The sequence below is a fragment of the Sciurus carolinensis genome, chromosome 19, assembly GCF_902686445.1.
Source record: "Sciurus carolinensis chromosome 19, mSciCar1.2, whole genome shotgun sequence".
NCBI lineage: Eukaryota > Metazoa > Chordata > Mammalia > Rodentia > Sciuridae > Sciurus > Sciurus carolinensis.
In genome coordinates, this window is record NC_062231.1 from 14,674,281 (window position 1) to 14,697,549 (window position 23,269).

The 23,269-nt window shown below is 45.0% G+C and overlaps 1 protein-coding gene across 10 annotated transcripts in view; it reads left to right on the forward strand.

Moving 5' to 3' along the window:
* The window catches only part of Atp2b2 (ATPase plasma membrane Ca2+ transporting 2), a 354,925-nt gene that overhangs the window by 142,780 nt on the left and 188,876 nt on the right, over positions 1–23,269 (forward strand). For 9 of the 10 annotated variants that reach the window (XM_047534510.1, XM_047534498.1, XM_047534504.1 and 6 more), the window contains one exon: positions 10,978–11,072. The exons of the other annotated variant lie outside the window; for it this stretch is intronic. The gene's annotated coding sequence lies outside the window, so the exon portion shown is untranslated. The remainder of the gene's footprint in view (positions 1–10,977; positions 11,073–23,269) is intronic. 10 annotated transcript variants of the gene reach the window in all.

Here is a 23,269-nt window from a genome sequence, read left to right on the forward strand (position 1 = left end):
CCTGCCTCTGCCAGAGGAAACAACCATTTCCTTGCTTTAAAAAAAAAAATACTTTATTTCGTGAGTATATTTTTCACACCACCTATTGCTGAGTTTTGCTTTTATTTTATCATACTATATGTAACCTTCTGAGACTTGCTGCTTTAGGGCAACGTGGAGTTTCCCAGATTGATCTATGTGGTTGCTGTTGCTGGTCCCTGGTATGATCATGTCACATTTGTTCTCAAGCTGGTGGGCATGTGGATTGCTCCCAGGGTTTTACTTTTTTAAACAATGTTACTGGAAACATTCCTGACTATCGAGCATTCACCTAAGAAAAGAATAGAGGGGAAAAAAACAGACAGGGTGAGGGGAAGACCAAGAGTTGAGCATACACAGGCTTGAGGAGAGCTGTCTGCAGGCTGGAACTGGTGTGATGTAGGCACGGGGCTCCAAAGAGCATCAGTGGTACTTTCATAACCACCTCCAACCATCATAGATACTCTTCTATGACACTCTACCAAACTCAACTATGGATAGTGTTTAAGTGTGCCAGGGCTGCTGTAACAATATAGCACATGCAGGGGTACTTGAACAGCAGACATTTATTTTCTCAGAGTTCTGGAAGCTGAAAGTCTAAGATCTAGGTATCTCTGAGCTTGATTTCTCCCGAGGTCTCTCTCCCTGGCTTACAGATGGTTGCCTTCCTTCTGTGTCCTCACACAAATACCCCGGTGTCTCTGTGTATCCACGTTTCCCCTTATGAGGGCGTCCACCAACAACCTCATTTTACTTAATTGCTCCTTTAAGATCCCTGTCTCCAAATACAGTCACATTCTGAGGTACAGGGAGTTAGAGCTTCAACCTATGAATTTGGGAGAGACACAATTCAGCTCACAGAAATAGGATCTTTAAAATCATCTGTAATGAAGAATCTGAAGCCATCACAATGAACTTCTTATACTACAGGTTAAGTATCCTTATCCAAAATGCTTGTGATCAGAGGTGTTTCAGATTTTGGAGTTTTTCAGATTTTGGAATATTTGCATTGACTTTACAGATTGAGCACCGCTAATCTGAAATCCTCCAGATTCTGAAACTTTTCCAGTATATGCTCCTTTCAGATTTTGGAGCATTTCAGTTTTCAAATTTTCAGATTAGGGATGCTTAACCAGTATACATAAAATTCACCCCCACCAGGGTTGGGGAGATAGCTCAGTTGGTAGAGTGCTCACCTTGCAAGCACAAGGCCCTGGGTTCAATCCCTGGCATGGCAAAAAAAAAAAAGAAAAAAAAAAATTCACCCCCACCCTTTCTTAAAATTTACACTTGGATGACTCTTTTACTCATGCATGGTTTGTAACTTCATGCTTTGTTCATTTGGAAAATATTGGCTCATTGAGTCATGCACATCTAAACGTTCGCACATTTTGTCATACTGTCTCCAAAAAATTGCATTTGTTACCTCATACTGACCTCATCAGAAGTATCTCAAAGTTTGGGAAGGCATCAAGCTCATGATGATGGATACAAATTTTCCCAAAGTTCTCATGTTCAACGTTCAGATTTTGTCCTTGTTATCAAATACTGTCAGTTGTTTTCCCTGAAATGATAGGCTCACTTGGTGCATTTTTGAGAAAACGTCTGCCAAATTGATCCAAGTCAGAACCACAATCATTTGCAGGTGGTTCTTTCATGGGAAATGTTGTTCTATGAAAACAGAAATTAATTCAACTGGCAACAACAAGGACCATGCAAATGCTTTACTTCTAGTAACCTTCAGACTTCGGTGTGCAGAAACTTCCCATTCTTTGCTCTCAAGGGTCTAGATTTAATAAAATTAATAATTTTCTTCACTCCCCAGGACATTCTTCACTCCCCAGGACATTCCTAAGTGAAACTGGCATTTTTTTTAACCACAAGTGCACACCAAATGAAAAATATAACAACTGCCAGTACAGTTTGGAGCCACTTGTTAACTTTATGTGGGGGGCAACCAGTGGTTTCATTCACCATTACTTTTATACCACCATCAATGCAAATATCAACACTATGAAAATGACAAATAACATCTTAGTGTTACTAGGAAAACAGTTTTGACCTCTCAGATCCCTGAAAGGATCTTGAGAACCCTCCAGGGACCGTGGAACACACTTTGAGAACTGCTGACCTAGAAAAAAAAATGCTACAGAAAGAATTTACAGCCAGACAGTTCAGAGTTTCAGAAATGACATTGAAGCTGGAGTCACAAGTCCTGGATATAACCCCTGCTCTGACGGTAGGAAACTAAGTGACCTTGAGCAAGTCATAACTTTCTGGAAGCTGGATGCTTCACACATGTATTCATGTGTGTTCTGTTGCTATAACAAAATACCTGAGGCTAGATAATAACTAAAGAAAAGAGATTTATTTAGCTCACAATTTTGGAAGTTCACAGACCTGGCACCAGTAGCAGCTTGACTGTGGTAAGAGACTCACAGTGGATGACATCACAAAGTCAAGAGTGAGAGGGAGAGATCACATGGTAAGACAGTAAGCCAGAGAGAACAGGGAGGGACCAGTTTTGGCTCTTTTATAACAACTCACTCTTGTTTGAATAGCTAGGGTTCACACAAAATCTACCTTAATCTCTTCCAAGGGTAGCATCCCCAGTGACCTAAACACCCTCCACTGGACTTCATTTCTTAAAGTTCCCTCACCTCCTAATATCACCACACTGAGGATCAAGCTTCCAGCATATGAACCCTTGGGGGACACACTCAAACCATATGCAAACCATAGACCTACCAAAGGACAGTGGGTGCTTCCTGCCTCCAAGAACTGTGGGAAGGGAGGAAATAAAGCACAGGCCTGAGAGCTCCTTATAAATGAACATGCACACCTCTGAAGAGGAATTGGCAATAAATGGAAAATGAGGCAGAGTTAGGAAAGCTCAGATACCCGTGTTCCCTGAAGGATAGATGGCAAGGCAAGGCCCTGAGTCCTGGAAGAAGATACCCACGTGGATTTCTAGTTTTAACAGCATTGCATCTTTTCCAAGTCTCCCATTTTTGTATGTCCTCCTAGAAGTTCATAGATCTGCTTGCCTCCTGGCAGGACAGGTGAGTAATCACCTGAGTCAACTAGAAAACTGGGAGCCCATGAAAAATGACAGATATTTCAGAAACTATGATTTGACTAGCAGTGTGAAAAACATAGACGGTATTCTGGAAAACTCCAGGCAGGTGGAAAGCACTTGCTGAGGGGCTGCAGGTGGGCTTCTCATTCTAGGATGATGAGGTCAAGGTACTTTTCTATATTCTTCCCACTAAGTACAACAAGAGCATTAATAATAATAATAATTTTTAAAAAAACCACCTTGGACATAGTATGAGATTTCTCTGGGTTCTCTTTTTACCTCATAGATCCCAGAGTTGGACCTGAAATGAGAAAATACCGTGGGCAGACCAGAACCATTCCCAACAGAAGCCTACTCTCTCTAGCTAAAGAATCAGGAAGGGCTGACCAAACACACTTTTAGGCAAAAACAGCTCTGCCTCAGCCAAACACCACAGAAAATGCTGAGATCCCATCCATGCTAGCAAAGACCCAGCAGGAAAACTAGATTTATACCCTCACCAGGCTATAATGAGGAGACCCAAATCCCCAAGCCCCACTGAAGTGGTGCCAGAGAAGGCCAAGTAGGGAGTCAGGACTTTGATCCCCACTAGTTAGCAATAAGACCTCACCCCAAACCCCCATGGTGCCAGAGGAAACCACACTGGGAGCTGTAACAAGGCCCTCCTAACCGCCTCTCCAGCCAGGGAGGCCTCAGTGAAGGCCCCGTGGGGAGCTGGAATCCCCCTCCTCTGTCCTGCCCAACAGCAAGGAATTCCCCCTCAGGTGTCTGTGGAGATTGATCGGGAAACCTGAACTTGTACCCCCTACTGGGAATTAACCAGCAAGCATCCTCTTGCCCTGCTGGAGTGGTATCAGAGGAAGTCAGCTGAAACAGAAGGTTAAAACAAGATCCATAGTCTGGTAACAACCAACTGAATGGTGGATAAAAAGATAGTCAATAAGTGCCAACATTACAATGGCAGAGACACTAGAATGATTTAAAGATTTCAAATCAGTCCTCATAAAAATGCTCCGAGGGACAACAATGAACACACTTGAATCAAGTTTTTAAAAATGAAAAGTCTTAGCAGAGAAATAGAAGATACAAAGAAGAACCAAGTGGAAATTTTAAACCTGAAAAATATGTCTGAAATTGTAAAAACCCAATGGATGTGTTTAGCAGTAGACTGAAGAGAACAAAAGAAGGAATCAATAAACTAGAATACAGAATGATAGAAAATACCTAATCTAAATAATAAGAGAAAATGGATTAGAAAAAAGTCAATAGAACCTTAGGGACCTGTGGAACTATCAGAAAAGAGATTCATGTCTTTGGACTCCCAGAAGAGAGAGAGGGTGGGCCTGAAAAGCATATGAAGAAACAAGGGCTGAAACTCCCCAGATATACACCCCCAAACCCCAAAACCCCAGAGACTTAGGAAGTTAAGCAAACCCAAATAAATAAATTCAAAACAATCCACCACTACAAGATGTAAAATAGTTAAACTTCTGAAAACTAAAACCAAAAAATTTTGAAAACAATAAAATAGAAATGATACCTCATATATGGGGGGGCCAATTAGAATGCCTACAGATTTCTCATGGGAAACCATGTTAGAGTATTTTTGAAATGCTGAGAGGGGGAAATAACTCTATCAATCCTGTATCTAGCAAAAATCTTCTTTGGGAATGAAGAGGAAATTAAGACATTCTCAGATGAAGGAAAATTAAGAGAGCTTGTTGCCACAAGATGTACCCTAAAGAAAAACTAAAGCTAGGTGCAGTGGTGCACCTGTAATCCCAGCAACTCGTGAGGCTGAGGCAGGAGGATTGCAAGTTTAAGGCCAACCTCAAAAACTTAGAGAGACTCTCAAAATTAAAACAATAAAAAGGACTTTGGATATAGTGCAATGATAAAACACCCCTTGGAACAATCCCTCATACAAAAAAAAAAGAAGAAGAAGAAGAAGAAGAAGAAAGAAAAGACTAAAGAACTTCTCCAAACAGAAAGTCAGCAGTTTTTTTAAAAGGAATTTGGAGACATCATTAAGAAGGAAAAAAGAACGTTTTAAATAAAAATATAAAATATAAAATGCAATAGGCAATAAACTTTCCTTTGCTTCTTGAGTTTCCTAAATTATGTTTGAAGTTTGAAGTAAAAATTATAACACTATCTGATATGGTTGTAGAGGTATATAGAAAGAGCTAACAGAAAGCAAAAATGAAATGGAAGACTTAAACCTTAACATGCTAACGATTACATTAAATATAGGTGATCAAATAAAACTATTCAAAAAACAGAGATTAGTAGAGTGGATTGAAAAACATGACCAATTATATGCTATGAAGTATTTCAAATATGATATGGGAAGACTGAAAGTAAAAGATTCTATCATGCACACATTAATCAAAAGAGGGTAGGAGTGGCTTTGTTAATATCAGAAAAGGTTGACTTCAGAGTAAAGAAAATTATTAGGAATAGAGAAGGATATCTTATTTTGATATAAGGATCAGTCTATCAGGAACACATAGCAATCCTAAATGTGTATACACAAACCAACAGAGCTACAAAATAAATATAGCAAACACTGATAGAAGTGGTCACAATTACAGTTGGAGCCTTCAACACCCCTCTCTTAGTAACTGATAGAACAACTAACAGAATATCAGCAAGCATATAGAAGAACTCAACAACACCATGAACCAATCATATTTATGATATACTCCACCAAATAGCAGCAGAATATACTCTTATCAAATTTTCACAGATAATATACCAAGATAGATCATAAGCTAGGTCATACCACTTCAGCAAAATTAGAATTGAAATTATAGAGAATGTTTTCTCTGACCGTAATGAAATCAAAATAAAAATCTAGTAAGAGATCAAGAAAATCCCCAACCTCTTGAAAACTAAACAGTGTACATAAAATAACTCATGGTTCAAAGGGAAAGTCTAAATGTAAATTTAAAAATATGTTGAACTGAATAAAAATATAACATATCAAAGTTTGTAGGACATGGCTAATGCAATGTCGAGAGGGAAATTTTATAGCATTAGGCATTATTAGCAGAGATAAAAAGCCTCAAACCAATAGTCTAAACTCACACTTTAAGAACTAGAGAGAGAGAGAGAAAGAGAGAGAGAGAGAGAGAACAAAAGAAAAGCAAAATAAACTTAATCAGAAGAAAGGAAATCATAAAGCCTAAGAAAGAAAATGATAAGAGCAGAAATCAATGAAACTAAAAGCAGACAAGAAGATCAGTGAAATGAAGAAACGATTCTTTGAAAGGATCAATACCATTGACAGAGTTCAAACAATACTAATCAGAGAGGCAGAAACAGAAAAATGACCGAAATCAAGAATGAAATAGGGGGCATCACTACAGACCCTACAGGCATCAATAGAAATGAATACCACGAATAAAACCACTCACAGAAATTTGAGGAATTGAAAATGGGATCAGTGCCTTGAAAAACACAAAACTATTCCAGTCCATCCAATATGAAAGGAATAATTTGAACTTAATTTCCTTATCATTAATAAATTGAATTTGTAGTTTTAAAATTCCCTCAAAAGAAATCCCCAGGACTAGGTAATTTTACTGGAGAATTTAATCAACTGTTTAAATTTTAACACCATTTCTATACAATGTCTTCCAAAAGAGAAAGAACACTTTCAAATTGATTTGATGAAGCTAGTGTATCAAAATCAGAAAACAGTAAAAAAAAAAAAAAAAGAACAAAAAAAACTGCCAACCAATATCCCTCATGAATATAAATGTGAAAGTCTTTAATAAATCATTAATAAATAGAATTCATCAATGTATGAAAAGAATTATGCACAATGGGCTGGGTTTATGGCTCAGTGGTAATGCACCCACCTGGTATGTGCAAGGCTCTGGGTTTGACCCTTAGCACCACATAAAAATAAAGCCATTATGTCCATCTACAACTAAAAAAAAATTTTTTTAAAAGAATTATGCATCATGACTCAGGGGAGCTTATTCCAGGGATGCAAGTTAGTTCAACATTTAAAAATTCATCAATATAAATCAACATGTTAATCAAATAAGAAGAAATATCAATGATTATATCAATGAATGAAGAGAAAATTCAAAACCAATTCATGATAAAGTCATCAGAAAAATGGGAATAGGGAATTTCCTCAAGTTAATAAAGAGCATTTGCAAACAAAAAACAAAAACTACAGCTAACATTATACTAAGTAGTTACAAACTGATGGTTTTCATCTAAGAACTAGGCAAGAATACCAAATTTCACCATTTATATTTTACATAGTGCTAGAAGACAAGACAAGAAGAGGCATATAATGAAGAAATAAAACTCCCTGGTTGCACATAACCTATGTAAGAAGTCCCAAGGAATATACAAACACACGAACAAACAGGAACAAACCTACAAAAAACTTTCCAGAACTCATGGATAAATTTAGAAAAGTCACAGGACCCAAGATAAACATAAAAATCTACTGCATTTCTCTGTATTAGCAATGCACATGCGGACACCAAAATAAAAATCAGAGTGCCCCTTAAATAACACTCAAAGCAATAAAACACTGAAGTGTAAATTTAACAAAAGTTGTATAGGATTGGTATGCTAAAAACCATAAATGCTGATGAAAGAAATCAAAGATCTAAGTAAATGAAGAGAGGTAGCGTTATATTCATGAATGGAAGACAGAATAAAGATGTCACTTCTCTGCAATTCCTATCAAAATTCCAACAATATTTATGTAGATGTCGAAAAGATTATTCTAAAATTCATGTGGTATGCCAAAGGAGCTAGAATGCTAAAACAATTTTGAAAAAGAAGAATAAAGTGACAAGAATAAGTCTATCAGATTTTAAGATTCACTATGCAGAAGTCAAGCCCATGTGGGATTGGCGGAAAGATGACACAGATCAATGGAATGAGATAGATGGGCCAGAAATCCACCCACACCAACATGCCCAGATGATTTTAACAAAGAAACAAATGCAATTCAGTGGAGGAAAGATGACAACCTATCTAATAAAGGGTGCAGGGGCAACTGGACATTCATAGGTAAAACCATAAAAACAATGGTAACGTCAACTTAAGTCTAAGTTTTATACTTATATGAATATTAACTCAAAATGGACCACAGGCTTAAAGGTAAAATGGAAAACTATAAAGCATTTACAAAAAAAGTGAGAAAAAAATATTCAGGATCTAGGGCTAAGAAGCAGAGTTCTTACGTTTGACACCAAATTCATGGTCCATAAGAGAAGAAAAAATGATAAATTGGACTTCACCAAAATTAAGCTTGTACTTTACAGACACACACACACACACACACACACACACTGTGATGAGGATGAAAAAATGAAATATAAACTGAAAGAAAATATTAGCAAACTATAAAATCTAACAATATTACTGTACCTGGTATTTAAAAGGAACTCTTAAAATGCAACAGTAACAAAAAAAAAAAAAATCAAACAATTCAATTAGAAAATGAGAAAAAGACATGAAGAGTCATCTCTCGGTAGACTCATTTTTCATTTCACATGAAAAGATGTTTAACATCGTTAGCCATTAGGGAAATGCAGATTAAAATTGCAGTGAGATAACATCCCACACCTATCAGAGTGACTTAAATAGACGATAATGACAACTCCAAATGCTGACAAGGATGCAGAGAAATTGGACCACTTTTACATTTCTGGTATGTACATAAAATAGCACAGCCACTCTGGAAAAGTTTAGCAACTTCTTTTTATCTTTTTAAAATTTTTAAAAATATTTTTGGTTGTAGATGGACACAATATCTTTATTTCACTTATTTATTTATTTTTTATGTGGTGCTGAGGATCGAACCCAGTGCCTCACACATGCTAGGCAAGTGTTCTACCACTGAGCTGCAATGGCAACCCAGCAATTTCTTCTTAAAATGTGCAGCTATCCTATGATCCAACAATTGCACTTTAGGGCATTTATCATAAATAAATGAAAACTATGTTCACATTTAAAAAAAACTGTACCCAGTTGTTTATGCATTATTGATAATTATTTCCAAAAAATGGAAATAACCCAGGGGTCCTTTAATGAGTGAATGATTAAACACACTGCGGCACATCCATGTATGAAGTATTACTCAGCAGTAAAATAAAAGGAACTATTGATATGCACAGCAACCTGGATGAGTCTCCAGAGAATTAAGCCAAGTTTAAACAATGCTAATCCACAAAAGGTTACATATCACCTCATTCCATGTTCATATCACTGAAAGACCAATGTGATAGAGAACAGGTCGGTGGTTGTTGGGTGTCAGGAATGAGACTTGGCAGGGAATTGGTGTGACTCTAAGGGAGAGCTTGCCTGAGGAGGCCTCTTGGTGATGGGACAGTTTTGTATCTTGATTGTGATGATGATTACATAAATCCACATGCAAAGTTTCCTAGAGCCACACACACACATAAAAATCTGAATTAGGTCTATGAATTGTCCAATGTTCACATGACCATTTTTGATGATGCGCTATGGTGGGGGGGGCGGTAACTGAGGGAGGTGCATGGGGCCTTCCTGTACATTTCTTTGCAATTTCCTCTAAATTGATACCTATTTTGAACTAAAAAGTGATAAGTAAATGGATAGATGGTAGATAAATGATGGCTGAATGGGTGAGTCATTGGATGGATGGATGGATGGATGGATGGATGGATGGATGGATAGATGAATGGATGGATGATGAATGGATGGGTAGATGAATGGATGACGAATGGATGGGTAGATGAGTGGATGATGGATGGATGGATGGAATGGATGGGTAGATGAATGGATGATGGATAGATGGGTGAATGGATGGATGGGTAGATGAATGGGTGATGGATGGATGGGTAGATGAATGGATGATGGATAGATGGATGGATGGATGGGTAGATGAATAGATGATGAATGGATGGGTAGATGAATGGATGACAAATGGATGGGTAGATGAGTGGATGATGGATGGATGGATGGAATGGATGGGTAGATGAATGGATGATGAATGGATGGGTAGATGAGTGGATGATGGATGGATGGATGATGAATGGATGGGTAGATGAATGGATGATGAATGGATGGGTAGATGAGTGGATGATGGATGGATGGATGGAATGGATGGGTAGATGAATGGATGATGGATAGATGGGTGAATGGATGGATGGGTAGATGAATGGGTGATGGATAGATGGATGGAATGGATGGGTAGATGAATAGATGATGGATGGATGGGTGAATGGGTAGGTAGATGAATAGATGGATGGATGGGGTCATAGATAGACCAATAAAGGGAGGCTAACAAAGACACATGTAGCATCCATTTGGTTCCTCCTGCTGTTTATTGAACCCCCCTAAGGCTGAGGTATTCATGCATATCGCATTGTAGTTACCTCTCAGAAAAACCTTGAGAAATGGGTATTCTTTCTGTTCTCCATGTGGGGAAACAGTGGATTTAAAGGTTAAGTCACTAGCCAGGGAAGGCTTCTGTCTCTCCAGAGCACACACCTGTGACCACTGTACCATACCTCTACCCTCACAGGTCACAACAGCCACCAACTGGGAGATCCCATTTTAACGCCTGCCAGCAGGTGGACCTGCTCCCCTGAGATGAGCGTGGGGTCTAGGAGTAGTGAAACCCCCCCGGGCAGGTCTCAATGCAGAAGACAGGGGTGGGGTTGTGTGTGGCCAGGTCAGCCCTGGGACGAGGTTGTGGGGAGGCACCCCTGTTTCTCCTACATCTACACTCCCAGTGCTGGCCCTAGCCCAGAGCCAGTACTCAGGGGACACTCACACCATTGTTCCCTTCCCTACTGCCTGACCTGAGTCAGGTCATGTGGCCCCTAATCAATTCCATCTCTCCCCTTTTCCAGAGCTGAACTTCATCACCCAGTCCCCAGAGCCAGCAAGACATGGGCCCTATTTTCCAAACCCTGACGCTTCTCATTTAACCCGAAGACGCGGAGGGGTGAGTTGAGATTGGGGTTTTGTTGGGGGAGGAGGGCAGACTGAGGAGAGAGCAGGTGCGGCATGGGGGGGGGTGTTGCTAATGGAGGGTCAACTGGGCAGGTGCACAGAGTGTTTGGAAAGCAGCTATCTTCCATCTGCCATCCTGTTGGGGACACACGTATCATTTGTGCAACATTTGGCCTGTTTAGGGAAACCCCCTGGAATCCCTTTTGTACTTGAATCAGGAGTAGGGCATCAAACTTGGAGGTGGAAAGCAGCAGGATATCAACTGATAGGTGGTCTTCCTATTCCCTGGGTCTAGACGTCCCAGACCTGACTGGTGCTGGGGGGGGGACCAGGCAGCTCTGACATTGCCTCTATCCTGGGAGGACAGACTGGTGCTTTTGTGAAGACCGGGGACATCACCTGGTCCTGGCTTCTTCTACCTTCTGTGCTACACAGGAAGCCTCAGAGGTGGGCTTGCTGTGACCCATGCTTGAGCTAAGAGAGTCAGCAGTGCCAATCAGCTGGGTGGCCTTGATATGTCTCATGTTATCAAGAGCTTGGGGGATGGACTCAGGTCTGGGTACAAAATACCAGTTTTGCAACCAGGGAGGCTTCTCTAAGCCTGTGCACCCTCATCCATAAATGGAGACCAGAATGGCATCTTACAAAAGCTACACAAAGATAATCCAGAGTAGCTGGAACATAGTAGATGCTCAATAAATACTTATTACATGGTAGGTATCTAATCTATGCTACTGAAATGGGACAGTCCTCTCCCTGGGGTCAAAATGCCACTCGCCTTGCAGAGCCAGCAATATGGCACCTCCATGAGATTTCCTCGGCCCTTTGCTGGGACCAACTGTGTCTTCTTATGGAATCCTGAAGCCCTTCCTTTGAACCTGTTTTTACCTTGCTCCACTCACCTTGCTGTCTGATAATATACGAACCTTGGGATCCACACCCCGTGCTCCCCCAATCCCGCTGTATCAGGAACCCAGAGCTTGTACTGCTCATCTTTCAGCATCAGACCCAACTTCCATAAGAACATCCCCCCAGCTAGAGTTCACAGTCATCTCACCTGCCCTTCCCCTGGAAGACGTAGTTGACCCTTTACACAGATGAGTAAACTGAGATCCAGAGTAGCAACTTTGCAGCTGGGATGCAACTGTGAGATTCCGATGTTGAAATTCTGACTGTGAAAATACAGCAGGCTTCCACCTGCCCCTGCTCCCGCCTGCACAGAGAAAGATGAGTAACCCCAGAGCAGATCCAGGGAAGGAGCAGGCCTGCAGGCTGCTGCATGCCTCTCCTCCTCCCTCGGAGATCACCCAGACCTTTTGCCTTCATGAAGTTTGATTTCTCGCCCAAGCACTTTGGGACTAGCCAGATTGTTTTCAAACACATGACATAATTGCTCACATATTTATTTAATGCCATCTCTCGAATATTAAACAATTGATAATGCAGAACAGAAAGATGGGCATCTAAACCCAACAGTTTTTGGCAGGTGTGGGTGAGGAAGGAGGTCGAGGAGAGCTATCTATGAGCCCACCCACAGAGGCAGGAGGTGGCACGTCCTTTCTCCTCCTCCTGAGATGAATTGAAAGGCTTCTCATGGGTTTGCCCATGGTTGGTGGCAACCACATGGTGGAATTTCACCATTGCGTGCAACCTGTTTTATTATGTAATAAAGATGTGTTATCTTCTCTCTAAAGGATGCTTGAAAGCGGGGGCTACCTGTTCATTGGTTGGCGAGTGTTATCGAGCACCCTCTCTGTGCAGTCATTGCCTTTTCATCCCGCCCTCGGGGGTGCCCTTGTATTGAAAAGAGCAAATGAGACCCCTGTCCTCACGGTGATGACACTTCTGCAAACAGTAAGGGGATAAATACAGAAGGCAGCTTCAGAGTGTGATAAGCTCTTCGAGGAAAGCAAGCAGGATGGGGTGACAGGTGGTCAGAAGAGGGGACATTTGACCAGAGGTCTCAATGGTAGAGCAGCCAGCATGCAGGGGTCTTGGGTCTGGAGAGAGCATTGCTGTGGATGTCAAGGCCCTGAGGAGCAAGTGGTCCTGGGGGTTGGGGAGGGGTGACGGACAGGGAGGAGGGCAGTGGGGCTGCAGAGGGGTGTTCAGGACTGACAAGCCACGTGGGCCGAGGAGGGACATGGGGGCCACGGGCAGGGCACACAGGGCTCCTGTGACGAGCTGGATTGTAACTGACATGCAGCGGCGAAGCTACTAGAAGGTTCCAGAAATCTGATGAAGGTGTGAGGAACATCCCTCTGCAATTGGGAGAGGACACAGGCCACGTGGTCACTAGGAAGGGCCGGCTCCCAGCTCTAGGTCTGGGTTTCTGGTGGTGGGCAGGGAGAGTGCAGGAGCGCACAAGAGGGGCCACCTGACCCTGTGGACGACCTTCCGGTCTCAAACGTAGACCCATCCAAGGTGAACCCATCTCTGGCCCCAAGGTGGACATAAGTTTTCCCAGGGCAGCTGTAGTATCCTTCACAGTCACACCAGTATCAATAATAGAAACAGCCCCTAGGAGATATTAGCATCACAGTGAGCAGGAGGTTGCAATGAGAAGCTTATCCTCACCCCCAGCCTATGACATATGTAGTTTTATTATTTTCATTTCACAGAACAGGAAACCAGGGTACAAAGTGGTTAAGTGAAATGCCCAGGGTCACCCATCAAGGAAGTAGCAAAACTGAGATTTGAACCCTATCCGGCTGACTCCACACATACGGCCTTCAATCCATGTTGGCTAATTGAATTCATAATAACAGCAGCAGCAGCAGCAGCAGCAGCACAAATAACCAGGGTAGTCACTTAATATAGTGCCCGCTATGTGCCAGACCCTGATCTGATTGTTTAAAACTCATCATTTGATCCTCACAACAACCTGTGACCATGATCCCTATTTTACAAGAGGAGAAACTGATGCACAGTGGTAAATTACCTCCCTTAATTGGGATTTCAACCCAGGCGGTCTGGCTCTGGTTTCTAGGCTTTTAGCAAAATTCAGTGAAGTGCAGGAACCAACAATCTGACTCAGCTCTGTCTGCAGGTCCAAGTCTGGGTCAAGCCCACTCGCCTATCTAGCAGGCATTCAGCAGCACCCCCCCTGGGCTGGGTCCTGGGGATTTGGAATGTGAGGTGGGAGCAGACCCCCCCAGGAGCCATGAGAGAGTCCAGGAATGGCTGAGCTGTCCTCCCTGGAGCCTTACCGTGTGACCTTATTTGGAAGTAGGGTCTTTACAGATTATCCAACATCAATGCAATCTGATTGGAAAGATAATCTCTTGTACAAGAGAGTTGAGAAATTCCACCCCCTGCCAAGAGGAGTATCCAGAGAGAAAATGAACTGCAAGATGAATATTTGTGGAAAATATTTTACTCCCAACTCTGTGCCAGAATATCACCTAAAATACCTACAGTGGAAACTCCTTTTAGGTAAAAATGACAGGCATCCGTTCTCGTAAATGAGTTTGATTGGCAGAATTTCCACGTCAGAGCTATGTATCAGGCAATCACAACTAAGGATAGTTCAGAAAGCAACACATCACTCCTTAAAATATAGACAAGAGAATTAGTTCCTGAACTCCTCCCAGCACCCCCCCACCCACATTATCAAAATCAGTGGATGCTCAATTCTCTTATGTAAAATGTCCTAGTATTTACATGAAACCTACACCCACCCTCCTATGTACTTTAAAACATCTCTAGATGACCTATAATACCCAAAACAATGCAGATGCTCGGTGAATAGTTGCTATACTGTATTGTTTAGAGAATAATGACAAGAAAAGAAATCTGTGTGCATTCAGTTCGGATGCAACATTTTGAATGTATTTTTGATTCCTGTTGGTTGAATCTGTGGATCGGGAACCCATGGGTCCAGAGGGCTGACTGGAATTTCCACCTGAGTGGTGGCACTGGAGGTCAGATGCACAAAAGTGCTTTGTGCAAGATGAAAATCGGCACGAATCAGGGCTTTAAAAGTACTTGACGATTCTTCAACAGCTTGTCCTCCCAGGGAGTTTGGATATTTTCCTGCAATGTTGCCTCTCAGTGAGAGAAATCCAGAAAACACATACTGTCCCTGACCAGACTGCCCCCCCCCCTAGTATAAAATACAGCCAGGACAGGAGCAGAGATGTGGGCTCAACACCCCGAGTCTCTGAGAAGGACCTGCATGCCAGTAGCTGTCTTGCATGGCTTCCACCTGGGGAGGTGGCATGGCACGATGCACCTCTTACCTGGCCAGGTGCAGGTCCTGCCTGCATAGTCCTAGCCACGTCATTGAAATGCTCCTCTGCCTCAGCTGTATTTCCTTTAGAATGGAAGGGATCAGCCCTCTCATTTGAGGGCATTGGAAGGATTAAGTGGGAAGAGAAAATATGTTGTGCCCAGAACGGGCTTTAGACTACCGGTGGCTCAGTGGCTCTTGTTCTCCTGGTGATCTGCCATGGACACAATTGCCTTGAATTGTGAAGACCCCAGGCCCCTTTCTTCTAGAACTCTGTTGGTCTCTCTCAACCACATAGCACAGGAAAAGATTTTGATGTCCAGATTCGTTTACTAGGGCTGCTGTAACGCAGGATCGTGAACCCAGGGGCTTGACGTAACTGGAATGTGTTGTCTCGTGGTTTGGGAGATTTGAAGTCTGATATCAAGGTGTCAGTGGGGTGTCAGAATCTATTCCAGGCCTCTCTCCTAGCTGCTGGTGGTTTCCCGGCCATCTTTGGCATTCCTTGGCTTGTAGATGCCTCTCTTCAGTCCCCGATCTTCATTTTCCCTCTGCATGTCTGCATTTCCTCTTCTTATAAGAGGGACAAGTCATTTCAGGTTAGAGCCCACCGGAATGGCCTCATTTTAACTTGGTTAATGCTGTAAAGACCCTATTTGCAAATAAGGTCACATTTTGAGGTACCAGGGGTTAGGACTCCAACCTGGGGATCACAATTCAATCCCTGACACCATCGTAATTGTTTGAGGCTGCAAGGATGGGCCACCCATTCACTCATTACCTTGAGATCCTCAAATAGACTCAGAGGATATTTTACATCATTTTCCAAAAGGGCAGTGTACCTCTCAAAATCACAGAGGTCCCAGCTTCCAGGAGATGTCCATCAATCAACACTTGGCCTTCACCAGCTCCAGCCTTGTGTTTATTTGTTTTTAAATATTTTTAATTGTAGATGGACACAATACCTTTATTTAGTTTATTTACTTGTGGTGCTTAGGATCAAACCCAGTGCCTCACACAAGTGCTCTACCACTGAGCCACAAACCCCGCCCAGCTGGGTCTCTTGGACTCACACGAAGACCAGTGGTTTCTTCACACAGCTGTGTGCTGGGTTCTGGGGAACACATGGGAAGCCAAGGGCTGAGCTCACAGTGGTCACAGGCTGGATGACCGTGGGACAGGTAGGCATGCAACTGGCTGACATTGGACATGCTGGGACCACCAGGCTCTCCCCAGCACTGGTCTTCAAAGGGCAAGGAAACTAGGCTTCTTTCCAAAGTCACTCCCTGTCTTTGCTTCCCTGAAGGAGAAAATGCCCTTCCCAGGTGCTCTGAGCCCCTATCCCTCTTGCCAGGCACTCCGCTCTCATTCTGGGATGAGACCCACTTCTGTTCTCCTTGTACATTGAGTCTCCCCACAGGAGGGTAAGAAGCACACAGACACCCAAGCCCATCACCCCTGCCGGGCCGCCATCATGGTAGACCTTCCGTGTCTTGCCCGCTGCCCATCCCCCTCCTCCCAATCATCTCAGGGATCCAGGAAAGTAAAACAAGCTTCCTCATCCCAAACACTAGAGGTTCCTACCTTGCTTGAACTGAGAACCAACAATCTGTATTCCCACTCTGACACCAACTCCAGGAGTCACGGAGCTCCGTGAGCTGGTCAGGGCGCATCAGAGCAGGCACCAGCACACCCAGGTGCCGGGTTCAAATCCCAGCGCTCCCAGTCTCCGTCTGTGCTCTGCCGTCCTAGCTGAGTCTCGCCATGTTTCCAGCCCCGGTTTCTGTGTGGTGAAGTAGGGATGATTCCCACCTCACAAATGAGGGACATCTGTGAAGGGCTTTGGGTGCAGCTTGGCATCCAGTAGACACTCTCCTTCTCTCTTGGGTCCTCACTTTCCTCCCCTGCAAACAAGGGAGTTGGAGCTGAGGGAATCAATGCTGCCTGCCCCCCCACCCCCCATGTGGCAGCAGGGCTACTGTTCCGGGCTTGTGAGTGACACAGGGCACCTGCCCCCCTCTCTGGCTCCCTTGTGCCTCAGGGTGGCTGTAGTGAGGTGGCCAGACCTCTGACTAAGAGCCAGCCATCCAGAATTCTGTGTGATGCCTTGCCAGGTGTCATAAATCCTCACGTCTTGTCCCTCATCCTGCCACTCGCAGGTGTTCTGAGATACGCCAAGTTGCAGAGCCGGGACTGAGGCTGCCAAATCCAAAGCTGCCCACCCTGCTCCAGATCCCCAAGCCCCGCCTGCATGTTGGAGCCTCTTAACAGGGACCCCCACTAGCATGGCTGGGTCTCCTAGTCAGACCCAATTCATGTTTGTCCAGCCGAACTCACTGCTGGATCAGCTCACCCAGACAGAGGTCCAGGGGACAAAAATGTCTCACCAGGAGGCAAGAGTGGGAGGGAGCTATTCCCGGGGACATTCACAGTTTCAAAAGAGTGCTTCAGGAGGAGGAAATGCTGGTACAACTGGCATGTTAAGGGTGGCCTTGTGGACACCTGTGGCCAAGAAGGTCAGGGTGGGCCGCATTCAAATCTGCCTCCTCTGTCATTCCGGCCGTGGGGTGAGGTCTGACCCCCAGCCTAGGGGGATGCTGTCAGTGTCTTTTTGCTGGCTCTGAAGGATTCTACACCAAGGTGAGGCTGAAACAAGAAAACACATGGCAAATGAAGTGGGTATGTGGTATAGTAGAGAAAGCATGAACTCTGTGTTCAAATCTGATTCTGCTGTGCATCCATGGGTGAGTTACTTCCCCTCTCTGGTCCTGGCCTGACTCATCTACAGACCATGGACAGCATCACAGGTTGCCGTGAGAGCCAAAGGTACTCCCAGAGGCCACGTGCCCACCCCAGTCCTACCAACTGATGGAGCATCAGGTTTAGCCTCTTTGCTGGGCCCCTGGGCAGGCTGGGGCAGCTATCCAGACTCGGATACCAAGAGCAGAATCCTCTGGGCCTAACCCTGTTCACCCTAGGGCCCTGGAGGTGGGGGAGGCTTCCTTGACCTCTGGGTCTTTCCCTCCCCTTCTTCTGTCCTCTGTGGGATGCTGGTACTGCTGCGGGAGCTGCCCTGTGCTTGACGTGGGGAGACCAGGGGTGTCAGCCACTCACTGTGGGGCCCTCTCTGTGCCCTGGCTAATTCCAGGAGCAGGGACCTCCTTCCCTGAGGGGTGGCCTGGGAGGGTGTGGCAAGGAGCGAAGCTGGTGCAGTGTGTGCAGAGACCCGCCTCCCTCGGGACGTGCCGACTCCGGCCCAGCAGGATTCTACCTGTGAGAGCGCTCTGGTTTCTTAGGCTTCCAAATGGAATGCTGGACATCTCTCACGTCACTTGCACCTCATTAAAAATGTATCATTCTGTCCTCTTTGTCCCTATAGCTCTTCAGAGAGGCCTCTGTTGTAGACTATTTCAGATTGTGTTTTAGTTTAATTTTGGAGAATCACGTTGTCTTCTACCAGACCATAAACTCCCCAGGAGGCGTGCGGTCCTGGAAAAAAGCCTTGAACTTTATCCTCCAGGATGACTTTAAATCAGTACCCCACTTTATCCTCAAAGATGCCTGACTTTAAATCAGTACCCCACTTCCTCCTTAGCTGTGTGACCCAGAGGAACAGACATTACCTCTCTGAGCACACGGTGAATGTCAGTGTCTTTATGAGCTTCTGTCCCTCCCTGAGCACAGAATCTAGGTCCTGCTTATCTCTGTAACCCTACCCCGTGACACACATCCAGCAGGTGCTTACTACTTGCAGAGAAAGTACAAGGAGGCCTCGAGGTGGATTAAATCATGAGCTCACAGGGCAGAGAGTTTGCCACCAGAAGCAGGTACATGGTGCATTCTTGGAGGGACTGCAGAGTTAAAGTCAAGGCAGGGTTGAAAATCCAGTGCAAACATGAAAACGGTCAGACTAGGTCACGTGACTGAGACCTGGTGCGGCCACCCAGGGATCACCCCGGAGCGATCTCCCTCACCTGTGCTCCTGGACGGGCTGCGTCTAAGGAGGAGGAGTCGTTCACCGCCGTCTCTGGCTTCAGCCACAGTTAAAAAAGCCCAGGGTTGGGAAGTGGAGGAGGACCCTGGGTCGACTCCATCCCAGGTCTGCCGCTTAGGTACCCACTGTCAAACAGGAGCTGTGATTAGCCAAACATCAATTCACAAAAGAGCAAGAAAATACTCAGGGGCAAGTTCTTTATGCCTGAAATTTCTGAAATAAAATCAATACAGAGGACAGGAGGGGGAGATGACCACGGACGCGGAACCAGCTCACGTGGAAAGTGCCCTTTCCCCCGCGATGGTGGAGCAGGGGCCTGTCGCTCCACGGGAAGGATGTTTTCCTCCTGTTCTCAATACACAGGAAGCGTCAGGGCCTGTTATAAGGGAAGAAGTCAGAAGTGTCTTGGGGCCAGAGATGGGGTGGGCGGAGACTGTCACTTTCCCCGTAGTTCAGAGAGGCTTCCTGGGGAGGCCACCTTCCCAGCTGTTGGGCCGGGTGCTCCTCTCTCCTGGCCTGGCTTCTGGCCAGCCATTCACCCCCACGTGACCCTTTTCGTGGGCTGGGCCAGAGGCACGCCTAGTGGCCAGCCTTTCCTCGTGTTTGCAGGGCCACTCTTCCCCAGCCATCAGTACAGGGAGTCCTCGGAACAGAAGAATTTCCAGGTAAGCAGGACAGAGGCCAGGGCGTCACTGATAGGATCAGAGCCTCGTGGGCAGGTGCACAGTGGCCCAGGAGGAAGCCGAGGACGCAGAGACATGTCCACCATTCACACTGACTTTGGCAGAGACACCTTTTTGTCCATGGCGCTGTGGAGGCGAGCCCACAACCTCTGGTGACCAGCCACGCTCCCCCGCCTCTCCCCTCCCCGGCCTCTCCCCTCCTCGCCGGTCTCCAGGCCAGAAAGGGAGGCAGCCCTGCTGGCAGCTGGACCCAGACCCAGTGGCCACTTCACAGGGTGTCGCCATAGGCTGCAGACTTCCGCAGTAGCCAGTGGCGCTGAAGCAGAGAGGTTGGAGTGTGGGTGTGTTTCTGTCGCCTGGAACCCAGAGGGGACACCATTGGATCTGTCACTATCCATCTCTGGCCCAGGTATGAGAGGCCGGGTTCGTGGGCTGGCTGGTCCCCTCAGGAGCCTGGGTCCCCAGGGAAGGTGCATGGCTGAGTTGCAAACGTGGCATGAGGGGAGGGATGTGGGAAGCTTTGTGTCCTGCGCTGGAGGAGCCGTGGAGGGGAATACTGATGAGGAGCCCCCCATCCATGAGGTGACCTGCCAGGTTCCCAGGTGCAACTCCAGCGGTGGGGACCAGGTTAAGGTCTCACACTCTGAGTCCGACAGAACAGAGTCTGAAACTTGTGTCTGCAAATTTGTCACCTGGGAAGACAGACAAGTTCTCACCCACCGACCTCACTTTTTTCACAAGCAAAAGGCAGATAATTATAGGACCAGTCTCACAGGGTAGCTGTAAGGAGAAACAATATTGCACCCACCATGACCTTATCCCATAGCTGGCTCTTAAATTGGGAGTTACTGTTGCACTAACAACCACCATTCTCATGACCATCACTATGGTTACTGTTTGCTTTTATTGTTACTGTTTGCTCTTATTGTTACTAGGAAAGGGAGACTCAGAGAGGGCAGGGGCTTACCAGCAGTCACACAGCAAGTCAGAGGACAAGACAGGATCCAGCCCTACCCGCTCCTTGACCCTCACTGGCCTCCATTGTCCTGCTACATAGGTGTTATTATAGGCAGCTGTTTGTCCTTCTTGGTGTTATCCTTGTAAGAGGTCACCCTGAACATCTGGAAACTCATCACTTTCTGACCTCGTTGGTTCTAGGCTCAGGTCCTGGAGGTGCCACACAGAGAAAGCGAGCCCCCAAAAGCCTGGGCCAGCAGAGAGTCAGGTGGGAGTTATCTTGTTCTCTCTAAAAGTCCTCTAGGTCTCTGCTGTGTCCTTGGCTCAGGGGAGAGTCTCTAAGGGACAGGATGCAGCTCTTGGTGACAGGTTTCTGGGCATTGCATGGCTCTTTGCACCCCAATGGGCTCCTTATAAGGGGAAAGATGGGACCCTAACTTCCCAACTTCTGTGCACATGGGGGCAAGTTTGGGGTTCATCCTCAAGGATCTTCTGGTTCTTTTAACAGGTGGGACCCATCTTGTCAGACTTGCTTCTGTCCCTTCCACCCTTTGACTTTCCTTGGCAGAGAGGGACAGAGGCATTCGAGGAGGCAGGGTGGGGCGAGCAGGGAGAGACCCTAGGGGAGCACCCGTTTTATTTATTTTTATTTTATTATATATTTTGTTTGTTTTGTACCGGGAATTAAACCCAGGGGTGCCTAACCACTGAGCCACATCCCCAGCCCTTTTTATTTTGAGACAGCATCTCCCTAAATTGCCTAAGGTCTTGCCAACTTGCTGAGGCTGGCCTTAAATTTGCCATCCTCCTGCCTCAGCCTCCCTGGCTGCTGAGATTACAGGTGTGTGCCACCTTGTCCGGATTCTTTCAGCCTCTTTCTTGAAGCACAGCACTTCACCCCAGGCCAGACAGGGTTTCCCTGCATTGCTGAGGTTGACCTCAAACTGCCTATCCTCCTGCCTCAACCTCCCGAGTCACTGGGATTACAGATCTGCACCACCATGCCCAGCAGGAGAGCACCTGTTTTAATAATGCTACCACAACACAAGCAATAATCATAATCTTCCCCATTTAATGGACACTTAGGGTTCACCAGGCACTAAGCTAAGAACTTTACACACATTACCTTGGTTCATCTCCATCTCAGGCTGATCAGGTAGAAGATGTTACTATATCCATCTTACGGATGAGTAAACTAGAAGAGGCTTATTAATATGCCACATGGTGACTATAGGCACCAAGCAGATGATACAAAGCGAAGATAGATTCTGAGCAGAACACAATGGAGAGTGTGGTTATTTGGAGAGTCAATCGTATGAGGGGGTGGGGGAACCGGGGATTGAACCCATGGGCACTTTACCACTGAGCTACATCCCCAGCTCTTTTGGAGTGGTTTTGTTTGTTTGTTTATTTGTTTTTGGTTTTTGGTTTTGTTTTGTGTTGTTTGAGACAGGGTCTTACTAAGTTGCTTAGGGCCTCACTAAGTTGCTGAGGTTGGCCTTGAACTTGTGATACCCCTGCCTCAGCCTCCCGAGTTGCTGGGATTGCAAGTGTGCACCCCCACACTTGGTTCAATCATGATTTTTTATTGATTAAAGTAGGTAAAGTGCCTAATCTCACATTAACCACTTGATTATATTCCATGCATTTGCACCTGTGTAACCGCCACACAGATAGAAATTTCTTGTTGCCCAAAACTTTTGTGCTAAGTTAATCAAATTTAATTGAAAAAAAAAGGGGGGGGGGCTGGGGAGATAGCTCAGTCGGTAGAGTGCTTGCCTTGTGAGCACAAGGCCCTGGGTTTGATCCCCAGCTCCCCCCTCCCAAAAAAAAAAAAAAAAAAAAAAAAAACCTTCTGCAAAACTGTCACAGCTAAGACATGATAACTAAATATAACATGGGGACCAGGGACAGTAGAAGGATGCTAGGTGAAAACCAAGGAAATTTGAATGAAGTGTTGATTTTTGTTAATGATAGTGTATTGCTATTGATTCATTATTCATGAGAAAGGTCCTACTTCTGTGAGAGGGTGATAATAGGGGAAAGTGGATATGGGGTAGATAGAAACTTTTTGTACTATCTTTACAGTACTTTAGCTGTTCCAAAACCCAAAATGTATTTAAAGAAGAAAAAAAAAAAAAAAAACAATGCTGCGAATACCCACACAGAGTATATCCAAGGACTGGATCTGGCCTTGAGCAGTTTGAGTCCTCCAGTGACTAATGCCCTCATTTTGCAGATGGGGAAACTGAGGCCCAGAAAGCCGGAACCCCTCCTCAGGGCTACATAGTAATTCAGTGGCAAATCTAGGATCAAAAGTTTGG